The sequence below is a fragment of the Spermophilus citellus genome (genome assembly GCF_964194105.1).
Source record: "Spermophilus citellus genome assembly, chromosome: X".
In the NCBI taxonomy this organism is placed as follows: Eukaryota; Metazoa; Chordata; class Mammalia; order Rodentia; family Sciuridae; genus Spermophilus; species Spermophilus citellus.
In genome coordinates, this window is record NC_138190.1 from 48,914,902 (window position 1) to 48,934,598 (window position 19,697).

A 19,697-nucleotide genomic window follows, 5' to 3' on the forward strand; every position below is an offset into this window, starting at 1 on the left:
ATTTGACCCTTCTAGTCCCCTTCTCAGACTATACCCAAAAGATCTAAAAAGAGCATACTACAGGGACACAGTTACATCAATGTTCATAGCAGCAAAATTCACAATAGCTAGATTGTGGAACCAACCTAGATTCCCTTAAACAGATGAACGGATAAAAAAAAATGTGGCATTTATACACAATGGAATATTACTCAGCACTAAAAAATAACAAAATCATGGTATTTGCAGGGAAATGGATGGCGTTAGAGCAGATTATGCTAAGCGAAGTTAGCCAATCCCTGAAAAACAAATGCCGAATGTCTTCTCTGATATAAGGGAGGTGACTGAAAACATAGTAGGGAGGAAGAGCATGAGAAGAAGATTACCACAAAACAAGGAAAAGAGGTGGGAGGGAATGGGAGGGAAAGGGGTAATTGCACGGAACATGGAAGGAGACCCTCATGGTTTCACAAAATACATATAGGAGGGTGTGAGGGGGAAGGGAAGAGACAAAAAGAGAGAGAGATAAGTGTCCCAGTAGAATGGGTAGGGAGAGGTGATGGGAGAGGAGGGGAAGGTAGGGGGGATAGGGAGGGCAGCAGAATACAACTGACACTAGGGTTGCTGTATGTATACACATGGATGTATAACCAATGTGATCCTGCAATCTGTACATGTGGAAAAATGAGAATTCATAGCCTATTTGAATCAAATGTATGATATGTCAAGATCATTGTATTGTCTTGAGCAAATAATAAAAAAAAGAATTGTGATGCATTTCATTCTCATGTATTTAAAAAATAAAAGCAATTAAAAATCAATTTAAAAAAGCAGTTTCCTGCCACACCCTCCAGCGGAAGTGGTCAGGAAAAAAGAGTATCAAATTGTGCATACAAATTAACATCATAAATTTCATCAGTTGGGTCAGAGTCAAAATCAAGTTAATGAATTTCTCACAGCTGGCAGTTATTATAATTTGAAACATCAGGTACATGATTACTTCAAAAACTTCAGCAACAATTAATTTGAACCTATGAATGATATACATATACATTAACTGATTCTTATTAAGTAATTCCTAGTCACTATTATCTGCAACTATTCCTTATCAATCTTGTCTTCTGCACCCACATTATTGTTACCATTTTAACTTCTCTCCTTTTCCTCACACAACCCTTTCTTACTTCTTTTTCTCACTTTTCTCTCTGAATTTTCTTTATTTTAACCCATGTTCAAATTAAATGTAGTATAAAATAATTAATGAGTATCCTTTTCAGCCTATACTATATTACTCCTCAGCCACATTTATTTAAATGAGGTTATAGATATCATTAGTAATTACATTACAGTATATCTTGATATACAATTTACTTTAAAACTATCACTATTTTAGCACTCTCTCTTTTCAAAGAGCCATTGGTGGTTGAAACTAACACATAAATTAAGCTGAGCCTATGTGTTGAAGTTTACAATGGATTATTATAACAACAATGGATTATTACAAAAGAGATTTACTTACAAAAGAAACTCCACATAAAAGAAGAAAAAATAATTTATCTGAGCAAATGTGCAAATATAGGATCTCTGAAAGCATGAGGAACTGGGAGAAAACTCTCCCTCTAAAATTTACAATCCTTTAAAAGGAAACTATAAATATTGAAGGAGACAAAATTCCAGAGAAAGACTGAAAAATGTTGTCTTTTAAAAAGCTTAAAGAACTAAAATAAAATCTAAGAAATTCATTTAGATAGAAAGCACAGGTGAAAGGCCATTTCAATAAAGTGACATTGTAAAAAGAAAACAATAAGAACTCCCAGAAATTAAAGATACAATAAATCAAGTAAAAATTTTATTTAAAAGTATCACTGACAGATTAGAGTACATAGTAAACAACTTCAGGTCACAAAATACAGGGCATATAATTATGAACGCTAAGAGAAGTACACAGAAATAAAGAAAAGAATAAAAGACCATGCTCAGAAGACCTTTGGGACAACATTAAGGGACTTCACTCTTAGAGTTATTAGAATTGAAGAGGCCATGAAGACACAGACTAATTGTAGTAAGAATCTTTATTAGTGAAAGAATAGCATAAAATATTTAAATGTTATGTTACTGTAGTAGCTAGCAATGAGTAGTAAAATGCAGGCAAGGTCACAGTGTTCTTTAAATTACTTTAGGGTCCTTCCTTAAATTATTTCCAAAAGTAGGTGAGAAAACAAAGGGTGGTCATTAATTTGTAGAAAATAAAAGGAAGCAAAGGATATAATGGGAAGACATGTCAAGAGAAAAGGATTCATGAAACTAACTCTTGACAGGGTTCACTGAAGTTGGTGTGAAGCTAGGAATTATGACTAAAGGAGTTTCCATTTGTCTTGTAAGGGATATGTTATCAGTAGCACAGGAACACTAAGGTAACTTCTGATTAGCTATTGACTCCAGTGCCCACATTAACATGGGATTGACTTGTAGATGCAGCGCCCCCTAAATAGAAAGGCCACAATGAATGACTGTTCTGGAGAGGACTAAGTAAGGTCAAAAAATCCACTGCCCAACATAAAGGAGGAATTGAACTCCTATTGGCAGAAAGTACAGAAGGAGGTCTGCAGTTCTCCTGGTAAACTTCAAACAGTAATAAAATTAGGGACAGTGTTGTCTCATTTTTCATTTTCCGCTTGGAGATGGCCCACTCTCTCCCTTGAGAGTGCTTTTTGCTTAAGCCTCACTTTTCCTTTACTTTATCTTCACTGCATTTTTACTTTTAATAAAATTCTCTTGCATGACTTTAAGTCTTCTTTTATTGGAACACAAGAACCAAGGTTTAGAGTTTCAGCTCCCTGCTTTCCTCTGACAATTAGGAATGAGATGGACATTCACATTGAGAAAACATAGATAATTCCAAGCAGGAAAACAACACAAAACCAAACAGACAGATAAATAACAACAACAAAAAAATACCAGGATAAATCAAAACAACACACACACACACACACACACACACACACACACACACACTCCAAAGCACACAAAAATCAGAAAACCTAAGGGAGAATAAGGATAAAATATTAAAATCTTCAAGTTAATATCTCAGGTCATATTCAGATGCAAAAAAAAAAAAAAAATAAGGGTTACTTCTGACTTTCCAGCCCTGGATCTAAAATCCACGAGGACTTGGAAAACAGAAGCAAAGGATATAATAGGGAGACAGGTCAAGAGAAAAGGATTAAAGGAACTAACTCTTGTCATGGTCCACTGAGGTTTCAAGCAATGAAAGAAAACACTTGCCAACAAAGAATGTTATATTCAACAATGTTGTCCTTCAGAATTGAAGGAGATATAAATAAACACTTTCCAAAAAGCATAGAGTAAAATAATTCATGACCACTAAACCACTGTAATGTTTAATCTGAATTGTCAACTTGACTGGATTAAAAAACACCTAAAATTGAGGCTTTTGGGTGCCTCAGTGAGAGTGTTTCTAGGAATGATTGGCATATGGGAAAGCAAACTGAGGTGGTGACTCATCCTAAATGTGGGACTCATTGACCAGTAGGTTGGAGGCTTCGATAGAATAAAAAGGTTGGAAAAATGAGGAAGTAGCAGCAGAGGCAAGCTCAATCCTTCTTGAATGGGTTTTTGATTGTTGCTGTGATGCCTGAGGGTATCAGACTCCAGCTTCTTCACTCTTCAAAGGCAGACTACCAAGTGAGTCTCCAGGGATTTACATCATTGTAATTACATCTTTGTAATTACATCATTGTAATTACATCATTGTAATTACATTGTAATTACATTTTAAATACATCTTGTTCTGAAGTTTCAGCTTCTTGGACTGCACAGCTAATTCCTTCAGCTCTCCAGTGTGCAAATAGTCATTATGGAACAATCCAGCTTCTGTTTGTGTAACTCAATCTAATAAATCCCCTTTTTATAATCATATATACATATATGTATGCTGTTGGCTAATTTCACACATACAAACACACACACACACACACACACACACACACACACACACATTGTTTGATCTGCTCCTCTGTAAAACCCTAACTAATACAGAAATTTTAACTGAGAAGTTGGGTCATTGCTGAGACTAAACTGACAATGTGATTTAGAAACTTTTGGAGCTTTTTGGAATTTGTGGGAGCAGTTTAGGAAGTTTGGAGATGAAATCTGGAAGTGCTATAGAATGTTGTAAGTAGAGATTAGAAAAATTGCCCAATTGGTATTGGTTATTCTTGTGGGAGCTCAGAAGACCAGAATACCAATAGAACTGCACAGTAAATACAGGGATCATGAATTTTTCAGAGGAGAAAGACTCTATTGGAAATTGGACTAGAGACCATTTATGTAATATATGACTAAGAAGTTGTCTGCATTTTGCCCTTGTCCTGAGAATTTCTGTGAGGCTGATTCTAAAAGTGGTGGACTCCTTTTCCTTTTATACATATTTTAGTTGTACATAAACACTTTATTTATTTATTTATTTATTTATTTATTTATTTATTTATTTATGTGGTGCTGAGGATCAAATCCAGTGCCTCACATATGCCAGGCAATCACTCTACCACTGAGTCACAACCCCAGCCCAAAAGTGATGGACTTCTTAATCAGGGAGAAGAAATTTCTAAGCAGCATAGTATTCAGGCTGTGACAAGGCTATTGCTAACAGCTTTTATTCAAATTTATTGAGATAATCAGAAGCAGAAAGCAAAGCAGAAATATTTTTTAACATTTGCAGTGCGGCCATAAAACTGGGAGGAAAACCTGGGCTAAAGAATGTGTGGTTATTAAAGACATTATGACCACTAAAGAAATGCTAAAGACTTTGCCCATAGACAATAAAAATATATGTCTTGAGGCATTCTCAGGAATTGACAGGACCTCACCCTTCTCAGACTCTAGGGTATAAAAGTAAAGAAACCCGTTTGCACAGGGCAGCCTAGGAAGTTATTTTTGCCACACTCAGTCATCCATACACTCAGGTTACTGCAGCTGAGGTCACTGGAGGTTTGGCTACTCCTCAAGATGGAGGTAATTGGACTAGAGGCATCAACCACACAGTTCTGTTTATGAAGGGTTGCAGGATGTTGGAGTTAGGGGTTCATGGAGATTTTCACCAAGATTTCAAAGGAAGGCTTGGGAAGTCCCTGCAGGCAGCCCCTGATAGAGCAATGTGTGGAGATGTTAGGAGGAAATGGAAACTGCAGTGGAGACTAATAAATTCCAGTAATGTGGAATGCCTTACTAAGAAAGTTATAGGAATTGGGCAGAGACAAGCCAACAGTGAGGACATGGGGGCTGTAACTAGGAAAACATTAGGGGAAAAGCTACACAAGCCCTTTGGAGAGAATGTCAGGAGGCAATGTGCTCCAGATGCTGGACATAGAGCTAAAGAACTTTGCAAAGCTGGATTTTAGTTTCACTTTGGTTCCATCCCTTCTTTCCATGCTTCTGTTTACCTGAACAGAAATGTTTACTGTATACCTTTATATATTGGAGGTATGTAACTTGATTTTGATTTTTATAGTAGCTCACAGTGAAAGTTTGCTCTGAGTTTCAAACAGACTTTGGACTTGGACATTTGGGAAATGCTTAAAATGTTAAAAGACTGTGGAAACTCTTGAAAAGAGACTAAATAAATTTTGGCATTGTGAGTTAAGTATGAGCTGTTGGGAGTCAGAGGCAGAATGTTATGGTTTAGATATTATGTGTCCCCAATGTTCCTCTATCACATTCTTCCACCATAATGTTCTGCTTCACCTTGGGCCCTGAGGAATTCAGTTAGCAATCTATGTATTGAGACCTCTGAAACTGTGAGCACCAAAATACATTTTTTTCTACTTCACATTGTTCTTGCCAGGTCTTTTGGTCACAGCAGGGAAAAAGCTGACTAAAACAATAAATACTACATAAAATTCTGAAAGAAATGTTACACATAGAAAAACTCAAAAAGAAACCTCAGAGGTACTGATTAGATGAAACTTACTAGGCGATTAGTTATGCAAGTGAAAATTAAGATAGATTTAACATATAAAACAAATTAAGATGGCAAGAAGTGATAAATATTTATTCATAATAACTGAATGTAAACAGTCTCAAATCTCCAATTAAAAGACATTCACTGTCAGAATAAATTTTTAAAAAAACAGATTCATCTATACAGTGCTTGCAAAAGACATAATATTTGCAAAGACATTCATAGATTAAAAGTAAAATGGTGGAAAAGGTTGTATGCAAAGGGAGTCCAAAACAAAGCAGGAGTACCTATTCTCATATCAAACAAGGTGAATTTAAATAAAAATTTAATGAGAAGAGACAAGGAAAGTCACTTCATAGTAGAATACGACGATGCATCTGACAAGAAAATATAGCCATAATAAATATTTATGCCACAATGTCAGTGCAAATTACTATATAATTTTACTAAATAAAAGTCTCAGATAGACCCCAATACAAAAACACTGAATGGTTTCAACACTGCCATCTCACCAATAGATAGCTTATCTAGGATAAAAATCAATACAGGCAGTTTTCATTATAATTTCTATAAATAAAATGGAACTGTCATCTTTAGAATATTTCATTCAAGAACAGCTGAATTTACCTTTTTTATATTATTCTCATGAAACCGTCTCCAAAAGATACCATCCTGCAGGCCATTAAGCAAGTCTTAGCAAATACTCAACAATCAGTATAATCCCATTCAACTTATCAGATCACAACAGAATTAATTTTGACATCAATAGCAAGAAAAGTTATAAAAAACATATAAACAAATGGATATTGAAAAATGCAATTTTGAAGAAGAAATGGATTATAGAAAAAATGAAGATAAAATTAAAATATTTCTACAATCAAATGGGAGTAGAGATACAATGCAACAAAATCTCTGGAACACCATAAAAGCAGTTCTAAGAGTATAATTTATAGGATTAAGGTCCTACAGTATGAAAACAGAAAGAACCTGAATAATCTAGTGTTACATTACTAGAAAACAAAAACAAAAATAAAATCTAATTCCCAAATTAGTAGAAGAGGAGAAATAATTAAGATTAGAAAAAATATTAATGAAGTTGAGAAAAATACAAAGGATCAATACACTAAAAGTTATTTTTTTGAAAAGATAAGCAATATTTATAAGCCCTTGCACAATCTAATCAGAAGAAAGAGATGATCCAAATCAACAAAATTAGAAATGATAATGTAGATATCACCATTACAGACATTCTGTAATACAAAATATCATTAGGGACTGTTTTGAAAACAGATTTTTAATAAACTGTGAAATCTAGAAGATATTCACAATATTTCTAGACACACATGACCCTCCAAAATTGAACCATAAGGATATAGAAAACCTAAATACACTGATATTAAGCAACACAACAGAAACAGCAATAAAATACCTTCCAACAAATAAAAGCTGAGGATTGAATGGACTCTCAGATGAATTCTACCAGATCAGTAAGTAAGAGCTAATGTCAACTCTCCTTAAACTATTTCAAGAAAGGGAAAGTGAGGGAACACTCTGAAATTGAGTCTATGAAGCCAGTATCACCCTGATATGAATACAAGATAAAAATACATCAAGAAGAAATAACTACAGAACAATATGCATGAGCAAAATAGATGCAAAATATCTGAATAAAATATTAGCAATGTGCATTCAAAAACATATTAAGATCATGCAGCATGATCAAGTTGGCATTATTCCAGGAATGCAAGGTTTCTTCAGTTTACACAATCATTAACTGTAAATCTTTACATGAAACAATAATCACATAATAATGATTACATAATAATCTCAATGGTTGAAGGAAAAAAATCCTGTAACAAAAATCCAGCACACATTTATGTCAACAACACTGAAGAAATTGGAGACAGAAGTAATTTCTCTCAATATCATAAAATCTATATATGTCAAACCCAGGTCAAATATCACACTGAACAAGAAAATATTAAAGTTTAAGAATCAGGAACAAGAGAAGAATGCCCACTGTCTTCATTTTTATTCAGTATTATTCTTGAATCTAGCCAGAACGATCAGGCAAGAGAATAAAATTAATGGGATAAAAATAGGAAAATAACTCAAATTATCTCTGTTTTCAGACAGCATGAACTATATTTAGAAGACCAAAAAATCCACCTGAAAACTTCTAGACTTGTTGAATAACAAAAAAAAGTAGTCAGAAAAGTAGACAGCTTTACAAAAGTTCAACTGCTTTTATATACTACAATAATAAAATTGCTGAGAAAGAAATCAGGAAAACAATTCCATTCACAGGAGCCTCAAGAAAAAATTAAAAAACTGGGGGGAAATTCTAACTAATGAGGAGAAAAAGCTCTTCAATTAAAATGATAGAAAACTGAAGCTATAAATTAAAAAAAAATCTTAGAATATGGAAAGATGTCCCATGTTCTTGGATAGGTAGAATAAATATTGTCAAAATGTCCATATTACAAAAAACAATACACAAATTTAATACAATTTTTGTCAAAATACCAATGATATTCTCCAAAGAACTAGCAAAACAGTCCAAAAATAAAAATGCAGAATAGTCAAAAACAAGCCTGATCAATAAGAACAATGCTCATTGCATCACACTACCTGATCTCAAAAAACAGCATGGTATCAGTAAGAACCATTTATGAGAACCCTGCAGGAGCAAGCAGAGGAAAGAGATTGGGAACTTATAATGGAAGTTGCTGTACTGACCCAGCAGTTGCATTTTGTGGGCTCTGACGTGTTCCTTGGCAATTGTGACTGACACAGTTGCAATGAGAACTGTGCCTTAGGTGATCCAGGCTCATGATATTCAGAAGAGAGAGTTCCCTTTGTTGCTAGTGTCCCATCAAGGCTATCAGGAAGATGGCCAGACAGGAGCTTCTGCACACCAGGTCTGTTCCTGGGTAAGTCACATGCCTAGTGGTGAATGTCAGACATGTAGAGGCTAAGATTACACACAATAAAGAGAAATTTATAGGAGGCCCTGGAAACCCAGATACATAGCAGGGATTTTGGAATAAATCTCAAATATCACTGTCACAGTTTTTCAAAGGTGAGCCAAGATTCCATCCCAAATACTGGAAATTTCAACTTAGAACTCTGTACCAGCTCCAAAATGGAAGTAACCACTTGTTAGCACTCCCCAGTCTATCCCCATCCCTAGACTAAAGGGGTATAGAGCCCAAAAATAAATATATAGAATGAAAATTTGTCCTTGCCAATATTTTAACAACCACAGTGTAAATAAGCCTTTTATTTCATTCTATTTTAAATTTCATTTCATTTTTTACCTTTTTCTATTATGTGTGACCTTGCACATGTTTGCGTGTGTGTTTGTGTGTGTGTTTGTGTTTGTGTGTGTGTGTGTGTGTGTACACGAGAGAAAGAGAGAGAGAGAGAGAGAGAGAGATTGAGATCATTTAGCAGAGAGGTATCAATATACGCATGCATACATATATACATAGGCATACATTAATTCATATAACGTTACTTCATTTTATTTAGTTCTCTTTACATCATTTTATTGATTTGACTTTCATGGTTAAAATTTACCTGTGTTTGAGTTGTTTTGAGCTTCCTTTTGTTTTTGTTTAATCCTTATTCTCTATTCCTCTTATTGCTCCTTCTTCACTCTCTCTTCCCTTACTAATAGCCACATTTTCCTTTTTTCCTCCACCTTTATTTTATTACTCCTAGGTATGTTTACACCTTCTTTTTTAGTAGTCATCATCTGGTACCTATCTTCTGCTTCTCCTATGTTTATTTTTTACATATTTCAAAATTTCTTTTGCCTTCCTACCCTAGTTTCTCTTCACCTAAGAAACTGTAATTCCACAATATGATAAAATTATAAAGTTTTATAATGTCTGTGTAAGTACTACCTCATTCTTGTTGTGATCATTTATAGAGAGATGATGTAAACCTGCTGTTTAATGCCTAATCTAATTAATGGTTGTTTGTTGTTAATTCTGATATTAAGTGCTGACCTCACAATTCCTTCACAAGTGGTGATTAGTGTTATAGATGTCAAAGTAGACACTGGACATTTATTTTAAGGATTGACATCAATTGTCAATTTTGTTGCAAGTCCTGGTTCCTCCTTTCTCTAATAAGGGCTGGAAAGTGATTGGCACCTTTCAAGTTCATACAGTACAGATCCTGCTGTTGAGCAATACACACAGCTCTTCCAAGTAACAGCCAACCTCATTTCACACACAATCAAGCTTCATGAAAGCCTCAACAAGAACTCAATACATAGAATAGAGGAGAGAAAAACCCCAAACCAACAACCAGGCCTCAAGGAGAAACAATTAGATAAGGACCTCATTGTCCACTCCTGGTCCTCTATTCATACATCAAGAACAGAGAAAAGTGCCAGAACAAAAAAGATAATTACACTAAAAAAGACATAAGTATTAAAAAGAATGGAAATCCATCTCAACTGACGTGCAAGTCAAACATGTTTGAAAACACAAGGAAACAGGCTGAAAGTAAAATCATGGAAAAAAATAGTCCATGAAAATAGGGTCTGAAATCAATCAGGAGTAGCTATTCTCATATCTCTCAAAGCAGATTTCAAAACAAAAATTAAGCTGAAGAGAAAGAATGACACTACATATTGGTAAAAGGAACAAACAAATAAGAATATATAACAATGGGAAATTAAAGAAGATATTAGGCTTCCTCACTGCCCTGCAAATCCCTCTGCAGCCATTGCTGCAGCCATGATGCCGAAACGAAAGAAGCAGAATCAGCAACAGCAGCCGCTGCCACAGCAGCCACCACTGTCTGAGCGGGAAGAGACTGGAGATGAGGAAGATGAGAGTCCCATAGAAGATGAGAGTTCCAGCCCTCTGGGCCCTCCCCCATGGCCAATGGAAAGCCTAGTGACCCCAAGTCAGCTCTTCACAGAGGTCCTCTAGGATCAAGGGGTCTGATGATTCCACCACTGCTGAGTCTCCCACATCCTCCCCGGGGCAAAGGCCCAATCCAGGGAGGCCTTGGCCCCAGGTCTGGCCCATACGGTTGTGGTTGGTGTGGGGGAGGTCAGTGCTGAACCCCCTTTTCTGGGGCCAGGCCATGGGGGTCTCTCTAGGGAGAGCTTTCACAAAGAGCAGAGGAACCCTCGAAGGCTCAAAAGCTGGTCTCTTATCAAGAATACCTACCCGAGGGAAGATGGCGGCCAAGGGAGTGCAGCACACCAGTACGCTGCGCCACTGTGCGGGAGAAACACGAGGTGAAATGGCTGAAGGCTACCTTGGTGGGAATCCCCAGTGAAATTGAGGTGCTCCAGAATCTAGAGGTCAGAATTCCAGCACGCGGGATTCAGCTGCAGGGGCTTGGTCGCGGGCGATTTCTCCGCATGGAGGGAAGCAGTACTTGGTCGGCGGACCGCCCCATGGATGGAGTCTGGGATGCGCCCGAGTTAATTAGCCGCGAGGTACCAGAGAGGGATTACAGCGAAGCGGATTCTGCAGGCTCCTGCCAGTGGCACACTGGCCGTGCTGAGTGCTGAATTCCAGCTTTGAAATAGAGGAGAGAATCGGTCCAGTTCGATTCCCGACACCGGTGGGAACACGGAGGAGGACTGCAGCCGCCATCATGGAGAGCTGATGCAATCATCCCTGTTTTCTACTGATCTCAGCTCATTCAACTACAGAACAGGTGATTCCAGGCTGGTATTTGCCTGCGTCGCGCAGACAGATCGCTCAGGCTCGGGATTGGAAACTCTGAGGAGAATACTCTTCAGGCCTCACCCCTGGCAAGGCGGGCGCCGGGCTTTGAGCGGCCAGATTCTAGTTCCCCGGGTTGCTTTGGCCCAGGGCGGGAGATCCTTCTTGGCCCGGGGCTAGGGAACCCGCGGCAACTGTGTCTTTGACCCTGCCCCTGTCTGAGTGTACACTGAGCTGGGAGACGTTGGAGCTGCCAGGCTCGGGCTCCCGGGGCTGCCTGGGCCTGAGGCTGGGGTACCTCTGTGGAGCCTGCTCCGAGCAGAGTGTGGCAGGGACCGGAGAGGCTGGGTTTTGGCTCTCATGGCTGCTTGAGCCCAGGGCCGTGGAGCCTGCGGGGACCGCGAGCTGAGGCCAGCCACAAGTGAAACTTGCGACGAGGGGCAGCGGGACTCTGTCTCCTGGAACAGTTTTGACCCGGAGCTGGGGAGCCCGCGGGAAGTGCGTCTTAGACTCTGCTCCCAGGGGAGCGTGCACCGAGCAGGGAGAGTTTGGTGCGGCCAGGCTTGGGCACCAAGCAGGGAGAGTCTGGTGCGGCCAGGCTTGGGCTCCCGGGGCGGCTTTGGCCTGGGATTGGGGAACCCGCAGCGGTAGCCCTGAGGAGCCTGCTCCTAGCAGAAAGTGGCGGGGATCGGAGAGACCGGCTCCTGGCTCCCGAAGCGGCTCTGGCTCAGGGTTGGGGATCCTACAGGGACTGCTTCTTGGTCCGGGTCCTGCTGGGTGCTGTGGGGGCCTGGAGGGCAGAGTGGAGCTGCCTCCTGTGCCCAGAGCAGGCTAAGGGTCCAGCCAGTGTGGTATCGCGACACCCCAACTGCAGCTGGGGCCGAGGAGAGTAGCTGCCCACGCCTGGAACAGGACCAGCGACCCGACGGCAGGGTAGCCAAGTCAACCCACTTGGAGTGGAGGCCGTGAAGAGCTGCTGTCTGACCCTGCAAGGTAGGCAGTCCTGTGTCCCACTGGCAGGACAGGCTCGGCAGCCGGCCAGTGTGGTGGACGAGTAGCATCGAGGCAGTCACGTCACACTGGTTGGAGTGGGGGTTGAACAGAGCCGCCGCCAGCGTCCGGAAGGAGCCCAGAGACCCGTTGGAGAGGCAGTTAGGTACCCCCACTGGGAGTGGGGGTTGAGCAGAACTGCCACCCAGGCCCGCAGGGTGGGCAGATCTGAGACCCACCGGCGGAACAGGCTTGGAGGCCGACCAGCGTGGTAGACACGCCACATCAATTGGAGTAGGGGTGGAGAAGAGCTGCTGCCCAAGTCCGGATCAGGACCAACGATCCGAGGACGTGGTAGGAACGTCACCGCAATTGGAGTGGGGGCAGAGTAGAGCAGCCACCCGTGCCCGCAGGGCGGGCAGACCTATGACCAATCAGCGTAGTGGATAGATCACCCTGATTAGAGGAGGATCACAGCCACTACCCGCCCTACAAGAGAGATATCCCAAATATACAAGAGCAACATAAATAAACAGGGGGAAAAATTTCAAAAACACAACAGTTTCACGAAGCAGAAAGAAACGCAAGCAACATGAAAAGACAAGGAAAGAAAGGACCACAAGCAATGCAGGTCAACTCAACTCTAGAAGAGGTAATAGCTGCAACAGATGGAATGTCAGATAAAGAGTTCAGGATATACATGCTTCAGATGATCTGGAGTCTCAAGGAAGACATGAGACAGCAAAATCAGACAATGAAAGATCACATTGACAAGGAACTACAAAAACAAATCCAGGAAGTAAAAGATCAATTTCACAGGGAGTTAGAAGTAATAAAAAACAAACAAATAGAAATCCTAGAAATGCAGGAAGCAATAAACCAACTTAAAACCTCAATTGACAATACTACCAGCAGAATAGATCACTTGGAAGATAGAACATCAGACAATGAAGACAAAGTATTTCAACTTGAGAAGAACATAGACAGTTCAGCAAGACTGCTAAGAAACCATGAGCAGAACATCCAAGAGATATGGGATAACATTAAAAGACCAAACTTAAGAGTCATTGGGATACAGGAGGGCACAGAGCTCCAAACCAGAGGAATGAACAATCTATTCAATGAAATAATATGAGAAAACTTCCCAGACTTGAAGAATGAAACAGAATCCCATATCCTAGAAGCCTACAGGACGCCAAAAGTGCAAAATCATAAGAGATCCACACCTAGACACATTATAATGAAGATGCCCAACATACAGAATAAGGAGAGAATTTTAAAAGCTACAAGAGAAAGAAAGCAGATTACATTTAGGGGCAAACCAATCAGGATAACAGCTGATCTCTCAACACAGACTCTGAAAGCTAGAAGATCCTGGAATAACATTTTTCAAACACTGAAAGAAAATGGGCTCCAACCAAGAATCGTGTATCCAGGGAAATTAAGCTTCAGGATGGAAGATGAAATTAAAACCTTTCACGATAAACAAAAGTTAAAAGAATTCGCAGCTAGAAAACCATCTCTTCAAAAAATCCTTGGCAAAACATTACAGGAAGAGGAAACTGAAAATAACATTGAAAACCATCAGTGGGAGGTAGGACAGTAAAGGGGGAAAGTAACCAAAGAGGAAAACTAATCAGGTTTAGTAACATAAATAAACAAATATGACTGGAGGAACAAACCAAATCTCAATAATAACCCTAAATGTTAATGGCTTAAACTCACCAATTAAGAGACACAGGCTAGTCGAATGGATCACAAAACAAGATCCAACAATATGTTGCCTACAGGAGACGCATTTGATAGGAAAAGATATACATAGACTGAAGGTGAAAGGCTGGGAAAAATCATTCCACTCATATGGACTGCGGAAACAAGCAGGAGTGTCCATACTCATATCAAACAAAATAGATTTCAAGCCAAAGTTAATCAAAAAGGATTAAGAGGGACACTGCATACTGCTCAAGGGAACCATACACCAACAAGACATAACAATCATAAATATATATGCCCCAAACAATGGTGCAGCTACGTTCATCAAGCAAACTCTTCTCAAGTACAAGAGTCTAATAGACCACCATAAAATAATCATGGGAGACTTCAACACACCTCTCTCACCACTGGACAGATCTTCCAAACAAAAGTTAAATAAGGAAACTATAGAACTCAACAACACAATTAACAACCTAGACTTAATTGACATATATAGAATATACCACCCAACATCAAGTAGTTGCACATTTTTCTCAGCAGCACATGGATCCTTCACAAAAATAGATCATATATTATGTCACAGGACAACTCTTAGACAATATAAAGGAGTAGAAATAATACCATGCATCCTATCTGATCATAATGGAATGAAACTGAAAATCAACGATAAAAGAAGGAAGGAAAAATCATGCATCACGTGGAGAATGAACAATAGGTTACTGAATGATCAATGGGTCATAGAAGACATCAAGGAGGAAATTAAAAAATTCTTAGAGATAAATGAAAACACTGACACAACATATCGGAATCTATGGGACACATTGAAAGCAGTTTTAAGAGGAAAATTCATTGCTTGGAGCGCATTCCTTAAAAAAAGAAAAAACCAACAAATAAACGATCTCATATATCATCTCAAAATCCTAGTAAAAGAAGAGCAAAATAACAGCAAAAGAAGTAGAAGGCAAGAAATAATTAAAATCAGAGCTGAAATTAATGAAATTGAAACAAAAGAAACAATTGAAAAAATTGACAAAACCAAAAGTTGGTTCTTTGAAAAAATAAATAAAATTGACAGACCCTTAGCCACGCTAACGAAGAGAAGAAGAGAGAGAACCCAAATTACTAGCATACGGGATGAAAAAGGCAATATCACAACAGACACTTCAGAAATACAGAAGATAATCAGAAATTACTTTGAATCCTTATACTCCAATAAAATAGAAGATAGTGAAGGCATCGATAAATTTCTTAAGTCATATGATCTGCCCAGATTGAGTCAGGAAGATATAGACAACCTAAACAGACCAATAACAATAGAGGAAACAGAAGAAACCATCAAAAGACTACCAACTAAGAAAAGCCCAGGACCGGATGGGTATACAGCAGAATTTTACAAAACCTTTAAAGAGGAACTAACACCAATACTTTTCAAGTTATTTCAGGAAATAGAAAAAGAGGGAGAACTTCCAAATACATTCTACGAGGCCAACATCACCCTGATTCCTAAACCAGACAAAGACACTTCAAAGAAAGAAAACTACAGACCAATATCTCTAATGAACCTAGATGCAAAAATACTCAATAAAATTCTGGCGAATCGGATTCAAAAACATATCAAAAAAATTATACACCATGATCAAGTAGGATTCATCCCTGGGATGCAAGGCTGGTTCAATATACGGAAATCAATAAATGTTATTCACCACATCAATAGACTTAAAAATAAGAACCATATGATCATCTCGATAGATGCAGAAAAGGCATTCGACAAAGTACAGCATCCCTTTATGTTCAAAACTCTAGAAAAATTAGGGATAATAGGATCATACCTCAACATTGTTAAAGCAATCTATGATAAGCCACAGGCCAGCATCATTCTGAATGGAGAAAAATTGAAGGCATTCCCTCTAAGATCTGGTACAAGACAGGGATGCCCTCTCTCACCACTTCTGTTCACCATAGTCCTCGAAACACTGGCCAGAGCAATTAGACAGACGAAAGAAATTAAAGGCATAAAAATAGGAAAAGAAGAACTTAAATTATCACTATTTGCAGACGATATGATTCTATACCTAACAGACCCAAAAGGGTCTACAAAGAAACTATTAGAGTTAATAAATGAATTCAGCAAAGTGGCGGGATATAAAATCAACACGCATAAATCAAATGCATTCCTGTATATCAGCGACAAATCCTCTGAAACGGAAATGAGGACAACTACTCCATTCACAATATCCCCCCAAAAAATAAAATACCTGGGAATCAACCTAACAAAAGAGGTGAAAGACCTATACAATGAAAACTACAGAACCCTAAAAAGAGACATAGAAGAAGACCTCAGAAGATGGAAAAATATACCCTGCTCATGGATAGGCAGAACTAACATCATCAAACTGGCGATATTACCAAAAGTTCTCTATAAGTTCAATGCTATCCCAATCAAAATCCCAACAGCATTTCTTGTAGAAATAGATAAAACAATCAGGAAATTCATATGGAATAATAAAAGACCCAGAATAGCAAAAACAATGCTAAGCAGGAAGTGTGAATCAGGCGGTATAGCGATACCAGACTTCAAACTATACTACAGAGCAATAGTAAGAAAAACAGCATGGTACTGTTACCAAAACAGGCGAGTGGACCAATGGTACAGAATAGAAGACACAGTAACCAATCCGCAAAACTACAACTATCTTATATTTGATAAAGGGGCTAAAAGCATGCCATGGAGGAAGGATAGCATCTTCAACAAATGGTGCTGGGAAAACTGGAAATCTATTTGCATCAAAATGAAACTGAATCCCTTTCTCTCGCCATGCACAAAAGTTAACTCAAAATGGATCAAGGAGCTCGATATTAAATCAGAGACACGGCGTCTGATAGAAGAAAAAGTCGGCTATGATCTACATACTGTGGGGTCAGGCCCCAAATTCCTCAATAGGACACCCATAGCGCAAGAGTTAACAACCAGAATCAACAAATGGGACTTACTCAAACTAAAAAGTTTTCTCTCAACAAAAGAAACAATAAGAGAGATAAACAGGGAGCCTACATCCTGGGAACAAATCTTTACCCCACACACTTCAGATAGAGCCCTAATATCCAGAGTATACAAAGAACTCAAAAAATTAGATAATAAGATAACAAATAACCCAATCAAGAAATGGGCCAAGGACCTGAACAGACACTTCTCAGAGGAGGACATACAATCAATCAACAAGTACATGAAAAAATGCTCAACATCGCTAGCAGTCAGAGAAATGCAAATCAAAACCACCCTAAGATACCATCTCACTCCAGTAAGATTGGCAGCCATTAAGAAGTCCAACAACAACAAGTGCTGGCGAGGATGCAGGGAAATGGGTACACTTGTTCATTGTTGGTGGGACTGCAAAATGGTGCAGCCAATTTGGAAAGCAGTATGGATATTTCTTGGAAAGCTGGGAATGGAACCACCATTTGACCCAGCTATTCCTCTTCTTGGTCTATTCCCTAAAGACCTAACAAGAGCATGCTACAGGGACACTGTTATATCGATGTTCATAGCAGCACAATTCACGATAGCAAGATTGTGGAACCAACCTAGAAGCCCTTCAATAGATGAATGGATTAAAAAATTGTGGCATTTATACACAATGGAGTATTACTCTGCAATAAGAAATGACAAAATCATAGAATTTGGAGGGAAACGGATGGCATTAGAGCAGATTATGCTAAGTGAAGCTAGCCAATCCTTAAAAAACAAATGTCAAATGTCTTCTTTGATATAAGGGGAGTAACCAAGGACAGGGTAGAGACGAAGAGCTGGAGAAGAAGAATAACATTAAACAGGGATGAGAGGCGGGAGGGAAAGTGAGAGTGAAGGGAAATTGCATGGAATTGGAAGGTGAGCCTCAGGGTTATACACAATTACACATAAGAGGAAAGGAGGAGTAGGAGAAAAATTATGTAAGTGGAAGAAACGATTTATAGTAGAGGGGATGGAGAGAGAGAAGGGGAGGGGAGGGGAGGGGAGGGGTGAGGGGACAATGGAGAATGGGATAGACAGCAGAATACATCAGTCACTAGAAAGGCAATTTGTAGATCAATAGAAATGTAACTGATGTGACACAGCAATCTGTATACGGGGTAAAAATGGGAGTTCATAACCCACTTGAATCAATCTGTGAAATATGGTATATTAAGAACTATGTAATGTTTTGAACAACCAACAATAAAATAATAAAAAAAAAGAATACCTACCCTCCTAAGGATGGCTCCCAGGTTATGGAAGACAAATCTGACTGCCCCTTCTGTTGACACTTTTCCAAAAAGGACCACTGTAGATATGAAAACCTCTGTGCCTTCTACCACCCAGACGTCAACGGACCTCCTCTGTGAGACTGTGCCTTCCCATCCAGGCTGGAAGGAGCCCTCTGTGACCCAGTGGCCATGTATTTCCCTATGGCCCTGTGAAGACTACTGTGAGGCTCTTCCACCCAACACCCTCGGTCAATGACATATCCACTCCCATCCACCACCTCCCCAGTTTGGGGTCCAGAGCTGTGTTTCATCACTGGTGCTCAGTGTGCTCTGTATTCTGATCCAGCCTCCAGAGACATGCCTCTGGGACCCCTTCTTGCTCCCTTCAACTGCCTCCTGGATCTTCTTCCCTTTCACCAAATGACTGTGGAACAGGAAACCTCTTTGGTGCTGTTTCTTGTGCATCATTCCACCTGTCCCCAGTACTGCCCTCAATTCCTGAGAGCTCTGAAGCGGTTTCCTACCCACTTTAGCTGCTTGTGTTAAGTCCTTTTTATGTGACATCCCAGTGTTTTCAGCTGCTAGAGAAACTCGCCAGGTTTTCTGACCTGAGGTCAAGTTTGGGTGACTGGTACAGAGTTGCTTCCTGAAAGGCAACTGCCCCTGCTTTTGGATTTTGTAGTTTCCCTGTCAGTAGCATGATCCCCACTGCTATGGTCTGTGATCACTGTGCTTTGTGAAACTGTGCATCCCCCCATCAGTGTCTGTGGCATTTTTGTGATTTCCCAACACTAGAATAAGTTTTTCTGCCAAAATGAGCGAGGTTCTTGGTGCCCTCTAGACTTTCCCCACATCCCAACTTGGGAGCATTGAGAAACTCCACAAGACTGCCTCCCTGGTCCTCCCTGTACTTCTCCTGGTGTTGATTATTCTTGGTCTGACACAGGCCAGTGATGTCTTGCAAAGCCTCAGATGGGCCTCCCTACCCAGCCCCTATTTACACCGTTTTAGTTAGACTGTGTCATTATGAAGCTACCAGCCCTTTCATTTGAATTCTGTGAATCTCCACCTGGCCTATCTTTGGGTGGAAC

General features: G+C 39.5%; 1 pseudogene across 1 annotated transcript; it reads left to right on the plus strand.

The window, feature by feature from the left end:
* The first annotated feature begins 10,716 nt into the window (after positions 1–10,716).
* On the plus strand, positions 10,717–18,744 carry LOC308639847 (proline-rich protein 3-like; annotated as a pseudogene). The gene is made up of 2 exons: positions 10,717–11,145; positions 18,598–18,744. The product of its transcript is annotated as a proline-rich protein 3-like (transcript).
* Positions 18,745–19,697: the final 953 nt, after the last annotated feature.